The sequence below is a fragment of the Heterodontus francisci genome, chromosome 1 (assembly GCF_036365525.1).
Source record: "Heterodontus francisci isolate sHetFra1 chromosome 1, sHetFra1.hap1, whole genome shotgun sequence".
NCBI lineage: Eukaryota > Metazoa > Chordata > Chondrichthyes > Heterodontiformes > Heterodontidae > Heterodontus > Heterodontus francisci.
In genome coordinates, this window is record NC_090371.1 from 271,999,482 (window position 1) to 272,013,680 (window position 14,199).

Consider the following 14,199-nt stretch of genomic DNA (forward strand, 5'->3'; position numbering starts at 1 on the left):
TTTCACAAAAAGAGCATTGGGAATCTGGAATACTCTCTTCAAAAGGCTGTTGATGCTGGTTCAGTTGGAGTTTTTAAGACTGAGATTGAAAGATTTTTGATAGGTAAGGGTATTGAAGGAAATGGAGCGTAAGTGGAGTTGAAGTCATGATCCCATTCAATGGTGGAGCAGGCTTGAGGGGCTAGCTGGCCTAGTTCAGTGCCTATGTTCCTAATTTAGTGGCACGTACACTGAAACATGTATCTGCTGACTGGCATAATAGTTATGAGCAAATGGCATTACTTGCATGTGAAACAGTAGCCTGGAGATTTAAATGTCCAGCATTATTTTTCCTCTAGTATATACTTTATCTCCCTTATATATTTCAATAAAGACATCATGAGTTATTTTCACACAAATTAAATGCTGGGAGGAGATAAACCATTCTTAAAGAGGATCGGAAGAAAACATTTTGAAGGTGGAATGAAAACAAGTGCTGGAAATACCCGGCAGGTGAGGCAGCATCTGTGGAGAGAGGAAGTCAGTTACCTTTCATCAGAACTGGCAAAGTTTAGAAATGTAATAGGTTTTAAGCAAATAAAGTGGGGGTGGGGGAGAAGAGAACAAAAGGGAAGGTGTCTGATAGGACAGAGGGCCGGAGAGATTAACTGACAAGGAGGTCATGGGGCAAAGGCAGAGAGTGTGCTAATGGTGTGCAGAGGGAGTGTTAATGACAGAATAATGAGCAGCCCTATAGCCATAAGCACAAACAGAAAAAAACCAGTAGGCGGGTTTGGGGCGGGTCGCAGTTCCGGGTCTGGCATTCGGGCTCGGGTCAGGTCAGGTCAGATCGGACACTTTCTATCACCACCTCAGGTAAGTGACTTTAGTGTTAATTTACTTTTTGGACTTTAAAGGTGGTTTTGCTACAGTTATTTTAAGCTTGTGCAGCTAAGGAACAAAGTGAAAAATGGAAGGTAAGTTAACTGATGGTTGGGTTGGGTTGGGCGCGGGGAAAAATGGAAGGACTTGGGCCGGCTTGAGCTCGGATGGGGTTCTGTCGGGTTCGAGTCGAGTCTCATTTGCATACCCGAGCAGGCCTTCAGTAGGCAGGCACATGGTAAACAAAAAAAAAAAGGAACAAAATAAAATAAAAAAGGGCCAGTCGTGCTCTAAAATTATTGAACTCAGTGTTCAGTCCAGTAGGCTGTAGCATGTCCAATTGGAAAATGAGCTGCTGTTCCTCGAGCTTGCATTGATGTTCCCTTCCTCAACTTCTCTGTCTCCATCTCTGGGGATAGACTGTCCACTAGTATTCATTATAAGCCCACCGACTCCCACAGCTACCTCCGAATATACTTCTGCACACCCTGCTTCTTGTAAGGACTCCATTCCTTTTTCCCAATTTCTCCGTCCTGAAGCATCTGCTCTGATGATTCAACCTTCCGCAACCACGCTTCTGAAATGTTTTCCTTTTTCCTCAACTGAGGACTGCCCCCTGCCCCCCACTGTGGTTGACAGGGCGCTCAACCGTGTCCGAACCATTTCCCACACTTCTGCCCTCACCCCTTCCCCTCCCTCCCAGACCGCGACAGGGTTCCCTTTGTCCTCACTTTCCACCCTACCAGCCTACACATTCAAAGCAACATCCTCTGCCATTTTCACCACATTCAGCGTGATGCCACCACCAAATGTATCTTCCCCTCCCCTCCCCTCCCCTGTCAGCATTCCGAAGGGATGATCCACTCCTCCATCACCCCTGATGCCTCGTCCCCCTCCTATGGCATCTACCCATGTAATCGCAGGAAGTGTAATACCTGCCCTTTTGTCCCCTCTCTCCTCACTATCCAAGACCCCAACAATCCTTTCAGGTGCAGCAGCGATTTACTTGCTTCAATTTAGTACACTGTATTCGCTGCTCACACTGTGATCTCCTGTACACTGGGGAGATCAAAGGCAGATTGGGTGACCGCTTTGTGGAACACCTCTGCTCAAGTCTGAAAACATGACCCTGAGCTTCCGGTTGCTTGTCATTTCAATGCACACCCCTGCTCTCGTGCTCACATTTTTGTCCTGGGCCTGCTGCCGTGTTCCAGTGAACATCAACGCAAGCTGGAGGAACAGCACCTAATTTTCCAATTGGGCATGCTACAGCCTACTGGACTGAACATTGAGTTCAATAATTTCAGAGCATGACTGGCCCTTTTTTATTTTTATTTTACTTTATTTTGTTCCATTTTTTTTACCATGTGCCTACCTACTGGTTTTTTTTTATGTTTGTGCTTTTGGCTCGGGCTGTTCATTATTCTGTCATTAACACTCTGTCTGCACTAATGCTTTGTCTTTCACCACACCATTAGCATGCTCTCTTTGCCTTTGTCCCATGACCTCCTTGTCAGTTAATCTCTCCTTCCCTCTGTCCTATAGTATGCTTCCCTTTTGTTCTCTTTTTTTTTCTCCCCCACCCGCGCTTTATTTGCTAAAAACATATCACATTTCGAACCTTTGCCAGTTCTGATGAAAGGTCACTGACCTGAAACGTTAACTCTGCTTCTTTCTTCACAGATGCTGCCTGACCTGCTGAGTATTGCCAGTACTTTGTTTTTATTTCAGATTTCCAGCATCTGCAGTATTTTGCTTTTATTTTTAAGGTGGATTTAGGAAGAAACCATATAGAGTCATAGAGTCCTGGATTGCAAAGATAACTGCCAGCTTCTGTTATACAGTCATAGTCGTACAGCATAGAAACAGGCCCTTTGGCCCACCGCGTCCATGCCGACCATAATGCCTATCTATACCAGTCCCACCTGCCTGCATTAATTCCATATCCCTCTATGCCTTGCTCATTCAAATACCTATCCAGATGCCTCTTAAATGTCGCTACTGTTCCTGCCTCCACCACCACCTCAGGCAGCTCATTCCAGATACCCACTATACTTTGTGTGAAAAATTTACCCCTTTGATCCCCTTTAAACCTCCTCCCTCTCACCTTAAATCTATGCCCTCTAGTTTTAGTCACCCCTACCATGGGAAACAGACTCTGGCTATCTACCCTAAATATGCCTCTCATAATTTTATATACCTCCATCATGTCAGCTTCTCAGCCTCCTTCGCTCCAGGGAAAACAGACCCAGCCTATCCAATCTCTCTTTATAACTCAAGCCCTCCAAACCAGGCAACATCCTTGTGAACCTTTTCTGCACCCTCTCAAGCTTAATCACATCTTTCCTGTAGTGTGGTGACCAGAACTGCACACAGTACTCCAAATGCGGCCTAACCAACGTTATATACAACTGTAACATGACGTCCCAACTTTTGTACTCAATGCCTCAGCCGATGAAGGCAAGCATGCCATACGCCTTCTTCACCACCCTGTCAACCTGTGTTGCCACTGTCAGGGAACTATGTACTTGCACCCCAAGGTCTCTCTGCTCAACAACACTCCCCAGGGCTCTGCCATTCACTGTATATGTCCTGCCCTGGTTTAACTTCCCAAAATGCATCACTTCGCACTTGTCTGCGTTAAATTCCATTTGCCAGTCCCTTGCCCACTTTCCCAGTTGATCTATATCCTGTTGTAACCTTAGACAACCTCTTCACTGTCCACTATACCACCAATTTTGGTCATCTGCAAACTTACTAATCATGCCTCCTACATTCACATCCAAGTCATTAATATATATGACAAACAACAGAGGGCCCAGCACCGATCCCTGCGACACACCACTGGTCAACGGCCTCCAATCTGAAAAACAACCCTCCACTACCACCCTCTGCCTCCTATCACTAAGCCAATTTTGTATCCAATTTGCTAGCTCACTCCTGGATCCCATGTGTTCGAACCTTCTGGACCAGCCTACCATGCGGGACCTTGTCAAGGGCCTTGCTAAAGTCCATGTAGACAACGGCCATCGCCCTGCCCTCATCAATCCTCATGGTCACCTCCTCAAAAAACTCAATCAAATTCGTGAGACATGATTTCCCACGCACAAAGCCATGCTGACTATCCCTTATCAGACCATGCCTTTCCAAATGTATATAAATCCTGTCTCTCCGAATCACTTCCAATAACTTTCCCACCACTGATGTATGGCTCACTGGCCTGTAGTTCCCTGGCTTATCCCTGCTGCCCTTCTTAAATAAAGGCAGAACATTGGCTATCCCCCAGTCTTCCGGTACCTCACCCGTGGCTAATGATGATACAAAAATCTCTGCCAGGGCCCCAGCAATCTCCTCCCTTGCTTCCCATAGCATCCTAGGGTACACCTGGTCAGGCCCTGGGGATTTATCCACCTTAATGCGCTTCAAAACCTCCAACACCTCTTTTGTAATGTTTATATGCTCCAGGATATCACTGTTCCCTTCCTTGAACTCCCTAGCTTCCATGACCTTCTCCACGGTAAATATAGACGAGAAGTATTCATTTAAGACCTCACCCATTTCCCGTGGCTCCACACACAGATTAGCACACTGATCCTTAAGGGGACCTACTCTCTCCCTAGCTACCCTTTTACTCTTAATATACTTATAGAATCTTTTAGGATTCTCCTTTATCTTATCTGCCAGGGAAATCTCAAAGCCCCTTTTCGCCCTCCTAATTTCCTCCTTAAATGTAGTCCTACATCCCCTATACTCCTCGCGGGACTTGCTTGATCCCAGCTGCCTATACCTGACGTATGCCTCCTTCTTTGTCCTGACCAGACCCTCAATATCCCTCGTCAACCTAGGTTCCCTAAACTTGCCAATCTTGCCCTTCCATCCAACAGGAACATGCCGGCCCTGAACTCTTCCTATCTCACTTTTAAAAGCCTCGCACTTGCCAGACATCCCTTTACCTGGTAACAGCCTCTCCCATTCAACTTTTGAGAGTTCCTGTTTGATGCCATCAAAATTAGCCTTCCCCCAATTTAAGACTTCAACCTGAGGACCAGTCCTATCCTTTTCCATAACTATCTTGAAGCTAATAGAGTTATGGTCACTGGACCCAAAGTGCTCCCCCACTGACACATCAACTACCTGCCCAGCCTCATTTCCTAAGAGGAGGTTGAGTGCAGCCCCTTCTCTAGTAGGGCCATCCACATACTGCTTCAGAAAACTATCCTGGACACACTTAACAAATTCTTCCCCATCTGATCCCTTAGCACTAAGGCAGTCCCAGTCAATATTAGGGAAGTTAAAATCACCTACTATTACAACCCTATAATTCCTACATCTATCGTGATTTCCCTACATATATGCTCCTCCAGTTCCCTCTGACAATTGGGGGGCCTATAGAATAATTCCATCAAAGTGATCACCCCTTTCTTATTTCAAGTTCTACCCATATGGCCTCGCTGGACGTTCCCCCCGGGATATCCTCTCTAAGTACTGCCGTGATGTCCTCCCTAATCAATAGTGCAACTCCCCCTCCTCCCTTACCTCTTCCTCTGTCACGCCAGAAGCATCGGTACCCCAGAACATTGAGCTGCCAGTCCTGCCCATCCCTCAACCATGTTTCCGTAATAGCTATAATATCACAATCCCATTTATTGATCCATGCTCTGAGTTCATCTGCCTTACCTATAAGGCTTCTTGCATTAAAGTAAATGCAGTTTAGCCTACCAGACATTCCACGCTCCCTGTCCTGCCCCTGCCCGTCCTGCCTACTGGACTTGCTTGCTTTAACCTCTACATTTGCCTCAACTGTCTCATCGGAGAGACTACTACCTTGGGTTCCACCCCCCTGCAAGACTAGTTTAAACCCTCCCGAGTAGTACTAGCAAACCTCCCTGCAAAGATATTGGTCCCCTTCCAGTTCAGATGCAACCCGTCCCTCTTGTACAAGTCACCTCTGCACCAGAAGAGATCCCAATGATCCAAGTAGCTGAAGCCCTCCCGCCTACACCAGCTGTTCAGCCACGCGTTCATTTGCCTTATCCTCCTATTCCTACCCTCACTAGCAGGTGGCGCAGGGAATAATCCTGAGATTACAACCCTAGAGGTCCTGCTTTTTAACCTTCTGCCTAACTCCCTATATTCGCTTTGCAGGACCTCATCTCTCTTCCTGCCTATGTCGTTAGTACCAATGTGGACCACGACCTCTGGCTGCTCACCCTCCCCTTTCGGAATGTCCTGCAGCCACTCTGAGACATCCTTGACCCTAGCACCAGGGAGGCAACATACCATCCTGGAGTCTCTGTTTGAGAAAATAAAATGGGGAGCGACGGAAAATATTGTTTTATAATAACATTGCAACAGATTTTTATTTTCCACATGTCTAGTGACTACCACAGGCCCACTCTGAAGAAGGCCCAACTAACAAAGTTCTTTAAGTTCCACTTGAGACCAAAAAATAAGAAGCTCAAATAAAAACAAAGTGCTGAAAATACTCAGCAGGTCAGGCCATGTGCCTGTTTATCATGTGCTTTTGGACAGAGCTGCTCATTATTCTGCCATAAACTATCTCTCTGGACTAATGCTTTGACTTTCAGCACAACCGTTAACACACACTTTGCCTTCGTCCCATGACATCTTTGTTATTTAATCTTTCCTGCTCTCTGCCCTATCTCACACCTTCCCTTTTGTTCTCTTTCCCACCCCCCCCCCTGCTTAAAACCTAATACTTTTCTCACCTTTGCCAGTTCTGATGAAAGGTTACAGATCTGAAACGTTAACTCTGCTTCTCTCTCCGAAGATGCTGGCAGACCTGCTGAGTATTTCCAGCACTTTCTGTTTTTATTTCAGATTTCCATCATCTGCAGTATTTTGCTTTTAAACGGAAACTCAAGTTTGTTTGCAGAATGACAGTTTTTTTTTTAGAAATCCCTTCTCCCGTTCTTTCCCTTCACTTTTCTCTCCTGAACGCTTTGCTCCCTGTCAGGAGTAGGTGTCAGTTGGCTATTCAAACAGGTGAGCATCACAACTAAGCCTGACCCTGCATTCACCTGCTCTTTCCAACCAGGTAGTGATCAGGTGCAGGAACTCTGACTAATTATTCTTCTCCCTTTGTTAGCGTAGGGTTGTTGAATCGAATAGTAGAATCCCAATTGCTAATTCAGCATGGATCAAGGATTAACCCAAGGGAGTTAATTTTATGCTCTTCCTCGTGGTGGGTTTGGAGGCAGGGAGAGCATATAATTGTGTGGGTTGGTGGTGGGGAGGGACCCTGCCACCTTCCCACCTCCACCCAAATTATGACAGGGGCGAGAAGGCCTCTGAATGGCCTTCCTGCCCTGCTGCCAATTGAGGCCCTTAAGCCCAGTGGTGGGTGGACCTGTTGCCGCATGGGGAACATGCCAATCAAACCCGTGCAGGTTGCTTGCTGACTTTGGGAGTGGGTCCCTCGTTAAAAGGCATAATGCCTGAATGAGGGACTCTGCATTGGGAAGGGGGGCCCGCTGAGAGCCACCCCCCCCCCCCCCCACCCTGTCCTTGCTCTCCACCCTACATACCTCTCCCTCTGTGACCTCCACCCTGCAAAACCCCTCCCATTGGGAATTACTTGTGGCCTGGGTCGCAGGGCTGTAGTGGTACTGCTCAGTTAAAGAGCTGTCTGCCTCTGGCTGATAGCTTTTAGAGGGCAGGACTTCTGTCACTGGGGTTCTTGATCCTGTGGAAGGCCCGCTGCTGTCCACTTAGGTGCTAATTGGCACTTGATTCGGCGGGCCTTCCCCTGAGGAGGTGACATGCTGTTATCGGTGGTCGAGACCCCCATCGCGAAGACAATGTCCAGCCCGAGGACTTTTTCAGCATGCAAGGCTCAGTCGAAAGCCTTGCCAACTTACACACTAAGCCCTAGTGAGACCTGCATTCGATTCTGTAATATCCTTTGTCCCGAATAAAGACATTCGTCTGTGGGTTAAGGTAACTGGAGTTTAAATACAAACATCTAGCATCCATGGCTTCTACTATAATACCCTCACACAAGGTTCTGTACAATCCATGACATCACATCTTGTAATGATGCTTACAGTCTATTTACATAATCTATCCAGCAACAACCTATAACACATTATACTACACCCCCCCCCCACCAAATCTCTGACTTCATTCATTAGGTTAAGTAATGCTGTGACATTTTCACGACACTGCCGCAACGCGTTCTCCTTTTACATGAAGATGTTTGACCTTCTTAGTCTTTTAGTTCTTTCTCCTTACTTTGTATTCGAGTGGAACTATTTGATGACTCACGAACTCTATTCCTGTTGTCCTCTGGATTATCTGTTGACTGCAGCATCACTGGTTCAGCTCTCTTTGATGACTGATTCTCTTGCCTTTCTTCCCTTTGTTTCTTCTGCGGTGCCAGTACCAATGATCTTCTGTTCCTTCTTATCTGCTGATCAGCCTGGACAGTGTATGATCATGGATGTTGGTATTTCTCTATCACTTCTCCATATCGACTGTGGTCTTTCACCCAAACTGATTCTGCAGGTTGGACATCTGATAGATTTCTCACTCTGTTGCATCTATCATAATTCTCTGCTTGAATTGATTGCTCTCTGCCTCACTTTTTCCAAGTCTTCTGCACTAATTCGGAAGTTGTATCTTCAACTTTCTTTCCATTAACAATTCGCATGAGGCTAACCCATTCTGAAGTAGTGTAGATCGATAGCTTAAGAGTGCCAATTGAAAATCTTCATTTTTCTTCAATCGCATCTTCACAGTTTAGAGTCAGAGAGTTATACAGCACAGAAACAGGCACTTCGGCCCATCGTGTCTGTGCCAGCCATCAAGCACCTATCTATTCTAATCACATTTTCCAGCACTTGGCCCGTAGCCTTTTATGCTATGATGTTTCAAGTGCTCATCTAAATAATAAATGTTGTGAATGTACCTGCCTCTACCACTCCTCCAGCCACCCTCTGGGTGAAACAAATTTTCCTCAAATCCCCTCTAAACCTCCTGCCCCCCATCTTAAATCCAGGCCCCCTGGTTATTGATCCCTCCACTAAAGTTTCTTACTATCTATCCGATCAATGCCCCTCATAATTTTGTATATCTCAATCAGGTTCCCCCTCAGCCTTCTCTGCTCTAAGGAAAACAACCCTAGCCTATCCAGTCTCTTTTCGTAGCTGAAATGCTCCAGCCCAGGAAACATTCTGGTGAATCTCCTCTGCACCCTCTCCAGTGCAATCGCATCCTTCCTATAGTGCGGTGAACACCTTCTCCATTGGCCTAAGGGTATCTTGGTGAACTGGTGATTTGAACAAATCCGTATGTTTCTTTGAAACTTTCATTCGGAAATTGCGGCCCATTGTCAGATATCGCAGTATCTGAAATGCCATGTGTAGTAAAAATTTCTCTCAAAGATTTGATCACAGCTTCTGAAGTCTGGCCATGTAGTGGCTTAACTTCAACCCATCTCGAGTAATAGTCAATGATAATAAGGAACATCTTCCCTTTACACTCAAAGAAGATCCATTCTTAGTTGCTCCCATGGTCTGGATGGAAACGAAGATGACATCAGTGGCATTCTCATCTCTTGTCTGGTAGTAGCACATGTGATGTATCCAGATATCATTTCTTCGATCTCTTTTGATGTACCAGGCCACCATACTGAGTTGCTCGCTTTTGCTTGACATTTGGTGAATCCTAAATAACCTTGGTGTAACTTCTCGAAGAAATCCAATCTTAAAGCTCTTGGAATGACCAATCTTTCGTTGTAGACGAGCAAATCATCCACAATACTTAGATGGCTTCTTTGCTCATGAAATCTCCTTAAAACTGGGTTATGTGGCATATATGCTGGCCAACCATTTTGATAATCTCTTATTCTTTCACATATTTCATCATTCTGCAAATTTCTGATTTCACTCGATTTCAGAGCTGTTGCCCGTAAATTCTCTATTATTATAAACTCAAGTCTTCCCTCGACTGTATTTGATCTGACAGTGCATCGTCTATTACCCCGACTACAATTCTATCTCGAATCAACTCCTCAAGCAAACTTCCATACTCGCTATCTTCTGTAATCTTGTATAGGTCATTAATAAACGAATCAGTGCTTTCCCTTTTCTATGGCTGCACTGATTAAGCTTTGCCTGTTCAACGATAACATTTTTCCTGATCTTGAAATACTCTTCTAAAGCTTCTATAACTTCAGCATAAACAGTCTGCTACTCATCGATTCCTTGGGTTATGAGAATGTTGTCTGCACACTCCGCTGTGGTGTACAACAACGTACTGACCTGCTCCTTGTCTGGTCTCTGAGCTAAACCCGACCCAGAATGGTACCTCTAGAACTTCTGGACCCATTTCAGCCATGCCTCGCCTTGGTCCGGCCCTGCTACCTGCTCAAAGTTTTTTGGCAAGGGCAATGAATATTCCATCATCTTCTGTTTTTTGATATTTTGATTTCTTCTCTTCTACAATTGCTTTTCTGCTGTCACCATGTAATATCCGGGTTACTATACTCTTTGTACTGAATAAAGATTTAATGTGTGGGTTAAGGTAACTGGAGTTTATTTGGAAACATGCATCATCTATGGCTGCCACTACTATACTCCTCTCACAAGGCTCTGTACAATCTGTAATGATGCTTACAGTCTATTTACATAATCTACCCAGCAGCAACCTATATCACATTATACTACAGATTCTTTTGAAGAGTCAGAGCTTACGTTTAAGCAGAATTTTGAATAAAAACCAAAACATTAAAACCACAAGAATTGATCAGTGCAACTCTGAAGTTAAATTGCATTTAGCAGTGTAAAAGTAATGCTGGCAATCCATTCAGTGTTAAAAATCCAGTTGCAGATCCAGAGCCAAATATAAGTGTGCGAGCCACTTCATTCTGTTGTTCAGTTGCTTCGCTGACATCAGTTTAGTGCTTGTGTTTGGATTCCTTTAAACCCATTTATATCTGAACTCAATTTCAATAGTCTGTATTGCAGCATCAGGAATTGTCATGCATGGATTCTAATACTGCAGTCGGTTGCTGGCAGTAGATGCCTGCTTCATTTTACTAATCAAATTTGTACAAGAATTGATTGAATAAGAAGTACAATATTGGTCAGTAGTAATGGTGTGGCACGGTTCACTGATGTGACAGGTTGTGTAGCAGATTGGTGGGCAAGCATGCCAGGCGCATGTTGGCACCCATGGCAAGTTTCAGCTTCCAGTTGGGCAGGTGCGGAGCAAAGCCAAAACAACCCACAGGGAGGAGATGTAAATCAGTGAGTTATGCTTGCCAGTCTATTCTGGTGCTCAGGAACCTAAGAACAGAAGTAGTCCATTCAGTCCCTCAAGCCTGCTCTGCTGTTCCTTTAGATTAAGGACAATCGGTACCTCAAATCCATTTATCCACCTTTGCTCCATATCCATGATGCTTCTTATCTAACAAAACATTCATTGATCTTGATCTTGAAAGCTCTAATTGTCCTAGTATTGTGGGGGACAGTGTTCAGGATTTCGCTACCTTTTATGGAAAAAATGCTTCCTGATTTCAGTCTTAATTGGCCTGGATCTAATTTTAAGATTATGCCCTCTTGTTCGAGATTCCCCCACCAGAAGAAATAGTATCTCTGTATCTACTTCATCAAACCCCTTTATCTTTTAAACACCTCAATCCTACTACTTGAGCCCTACCTACTCTTGTGGCTGAATAGTTTAGCATTCTAGTTGATTGTTGTTCTGGAGTGACATGTTGAGCATCTGCTAGCACTGCACTGTAGAATACTCTTTGAATTTGGCTATTTTAACGCCATTCATGGAGTATGTGTGCTTTGTAGTGCTTTATAGTTGGCTGTATTAAATTTCATCTGCCACTGTCCCACCCACTTATACATTTTGTTTATTTCATTTTGTAGTTTTGTTTCTGTGTGGCAAGTATTAAAATTGATAGGGCCCCAATACTGAACTTTGGGGTAACCTCTCAGCAGTAGCCTCTTGATTTAGCTCTCCAGCAAGTACCAGCTGCTTTCTACACTTCATCCAGTTTCTTATCCATTTCCCAAGTCTAAGCCTAACTGATGGCCTTGTACGTGGAACTTTTTGAATGCTTTTTGGATGTTGAGCTAGGCCCAATTTGTAAGCCCTTCCACAAACAGTCTTGGAGGTTTGGCTAGGCAGGATCTTTGGCTGCTGTTTACCAGGTTATCGCTGTACAGAGGGATGGAGGAGGAGAACCACAGAACGAATAGTTTGAATGGAATTGACAGCCATATAGTTTTAACACGCCCTTGGTGCATGACCTACGGAAGTTGAAATTGTCTGATACCCGAATACCATGATTTTACTGGACAGCAAGAGATGGACATTGAACACTACATTGGCCTCCTTCTGTGTGTATTGGTTAATTCAGCCCATCCTGCCCATGCCAACTCTATGAAAAAGATGCCCAATTAATTCCACTCCCCTGCTGTTTCCTCATAACCCTGCAAATGTTTGCTCTTCAAGTATATATCCAATTCCCTTTTGAAATTTACCATTGAATCTGTTTTCATTACCCTTTCCGGCAGTGTATTCCAGAACACAAAAGTCCGAGTGTATCAAGCCTGTGTCCTCAGTACCTTGCTCTACGGCAGCGAGGCCTGGACAATGTATGTCAGCCAAGAGCAACGTCTCAATTCATTCCATCTTCGCTGCCTCCAGAGAATCCTTGGCATCAGGTGGCAGGACCGTATCTCCAACACAGAAGTCTTCGAGGCGCCCAACATCCCCAGCTTATAGACCCTACTGAGCCAGCGGCGCTTGAGATGGCTTGGCCATGTGAGCCGCATGGAAGATGGCGGGATCCCAAGGCCACATTGTACAGCGAGCTCGTCACTGGTATCAGACCCACTGGCCGTCCATGTCTCCGCTTTAAAGACGTCTGCAAACGTGACATGACGTCCTGTGACATTGACCACAAGTCGTGGGAGTCAGTTGCCAGTGATCGCCAGAGCTGGCGGACAGCCATAAAGGTGGGGCTAAAGAGTGGTGAGTCGAAGAGACTTAGCAGTTGGCAGGTAAAAAGACAGAAGCGCAAGGGGAGAGCCAACTGTGTAACAGCCCCAGCAACCAATTTTATCTGCAGCGCCTGTGGAAGTCTTTCACTCTAGAATTGGACTTTATAGCCACTCCAGACGCTGCTTCACAAACCACTGACCACCTCCAGGCGCTTACCCATTGTCTCTCGAGACAAGGAGGCCAAAGAAGAAGAAGATTCCAAATCATCATAAATCACTGTGTTTATTAAAGAAAAAGAACAAAAATTTTTCTCATCTCCCCTCTGTCTTCTGGTTACCGATCTTCCGGCCAATGGAAACCGTTTCTCCCTATAAATGCTATCAGAACCCCTCATAATTTTAACACCTTTATTAAATCTCCCCTTAACCTTCTCTAAGGAGAACAATCTCAGTTTCTTTAGTCTCTCCACATAACTAAAGTCCCTCATCTCTGGCACCATTCTAGTAATTCTCTGCACCCTCTCCAAGGCTTTGATATCCTTCCTAAGGTGTGGTGCCCAGAATTGGACATAATACACCAGCTGATGCCTAACCAATTTATAAAGGTTTAGCATAATTTCCTTGTTTTTGTGCTCTATTCCTTTATTTATAAAGATAAGGATCTCCTATGTTTCTTTAACAGCCTGATTGATTTGTCATGCCACCAGTGTACGTGAACGCCCGAGATCTCTGTGTTCCTGCAGCCCCTTTAAAATTGTATCTCTGATGACGTCCCACGATCAGGTGTGGTACGAATAGAGGCTCAGTGAAGCTTCCTATGCAATGAGAAGTGAACCTCGAGTGGCTCCCAGGGAGTATTGTGAGTTTGCCTGTGCTTTATTATGAACTGTTCAAGATCATTATTAGAGATTCCTACCACCATTTCAGTGTAGCAATCAGTTTGCTACATCAGCTCTTGTACGGTCCAGTATATTAACTGGCCACGTCTTGCATTAGCAGAGACATTTTGTATGCAATCATACATATTTATTTTTCTAATGGCCACATGGGAATAAATATCATTTATTTTTGTGGAGCTCATTGCAGAGAGATAATCTGGCAGTGAAGTTGAACAGGGTATGTGGGAGTACTTCAGTGGTAATATATTAGCTTCAAGGCTATAGATGAAAGATTTGATTTCATGACCAGCTTAAGTAAAAATCCAGATTGTTCTGGTGGCAACTGCCATTAAAAGTTTCATTGACTGGTCCCAGGGCAGGAATTGTTTTTCTTCTTGACATTCGCAGCCATTAAAGTTGATTGAAAGTGCTGTACACCAAATGGAAGATAGATGGTACAGTGCTTAAATGATAGT

General features: G+C 44.8%; 1 protein-coding gene across 11 annotated transcripts in view; it reads left to right on the forward strand.

The window, feature by feature from the left end:
• psd3l (pleckstrin and Sec7 domain containing 3, like) overlaps positions 1 to 14,199 on the forward strand; it is a 433,935-nt gene that overhangs the window by 389,411 nt on the left and 30,325 nt on the right. The window contains exon 14 of one of the 11 annotated variants that reach the window (XR_010976222.1): positions 13,528 to 13,704. The exons of the other annotated variants lie outside the window; for them this stretch is intronic. The gene's annotated coding sequence lies outside the window, so the exon portion shown is untranslated. The remainder of the gene's footprint in view (positions 1 to 13,527; positions 13,705 to 14,199) is intronic. 11 annotated transcript variants of the gene reach the window in all.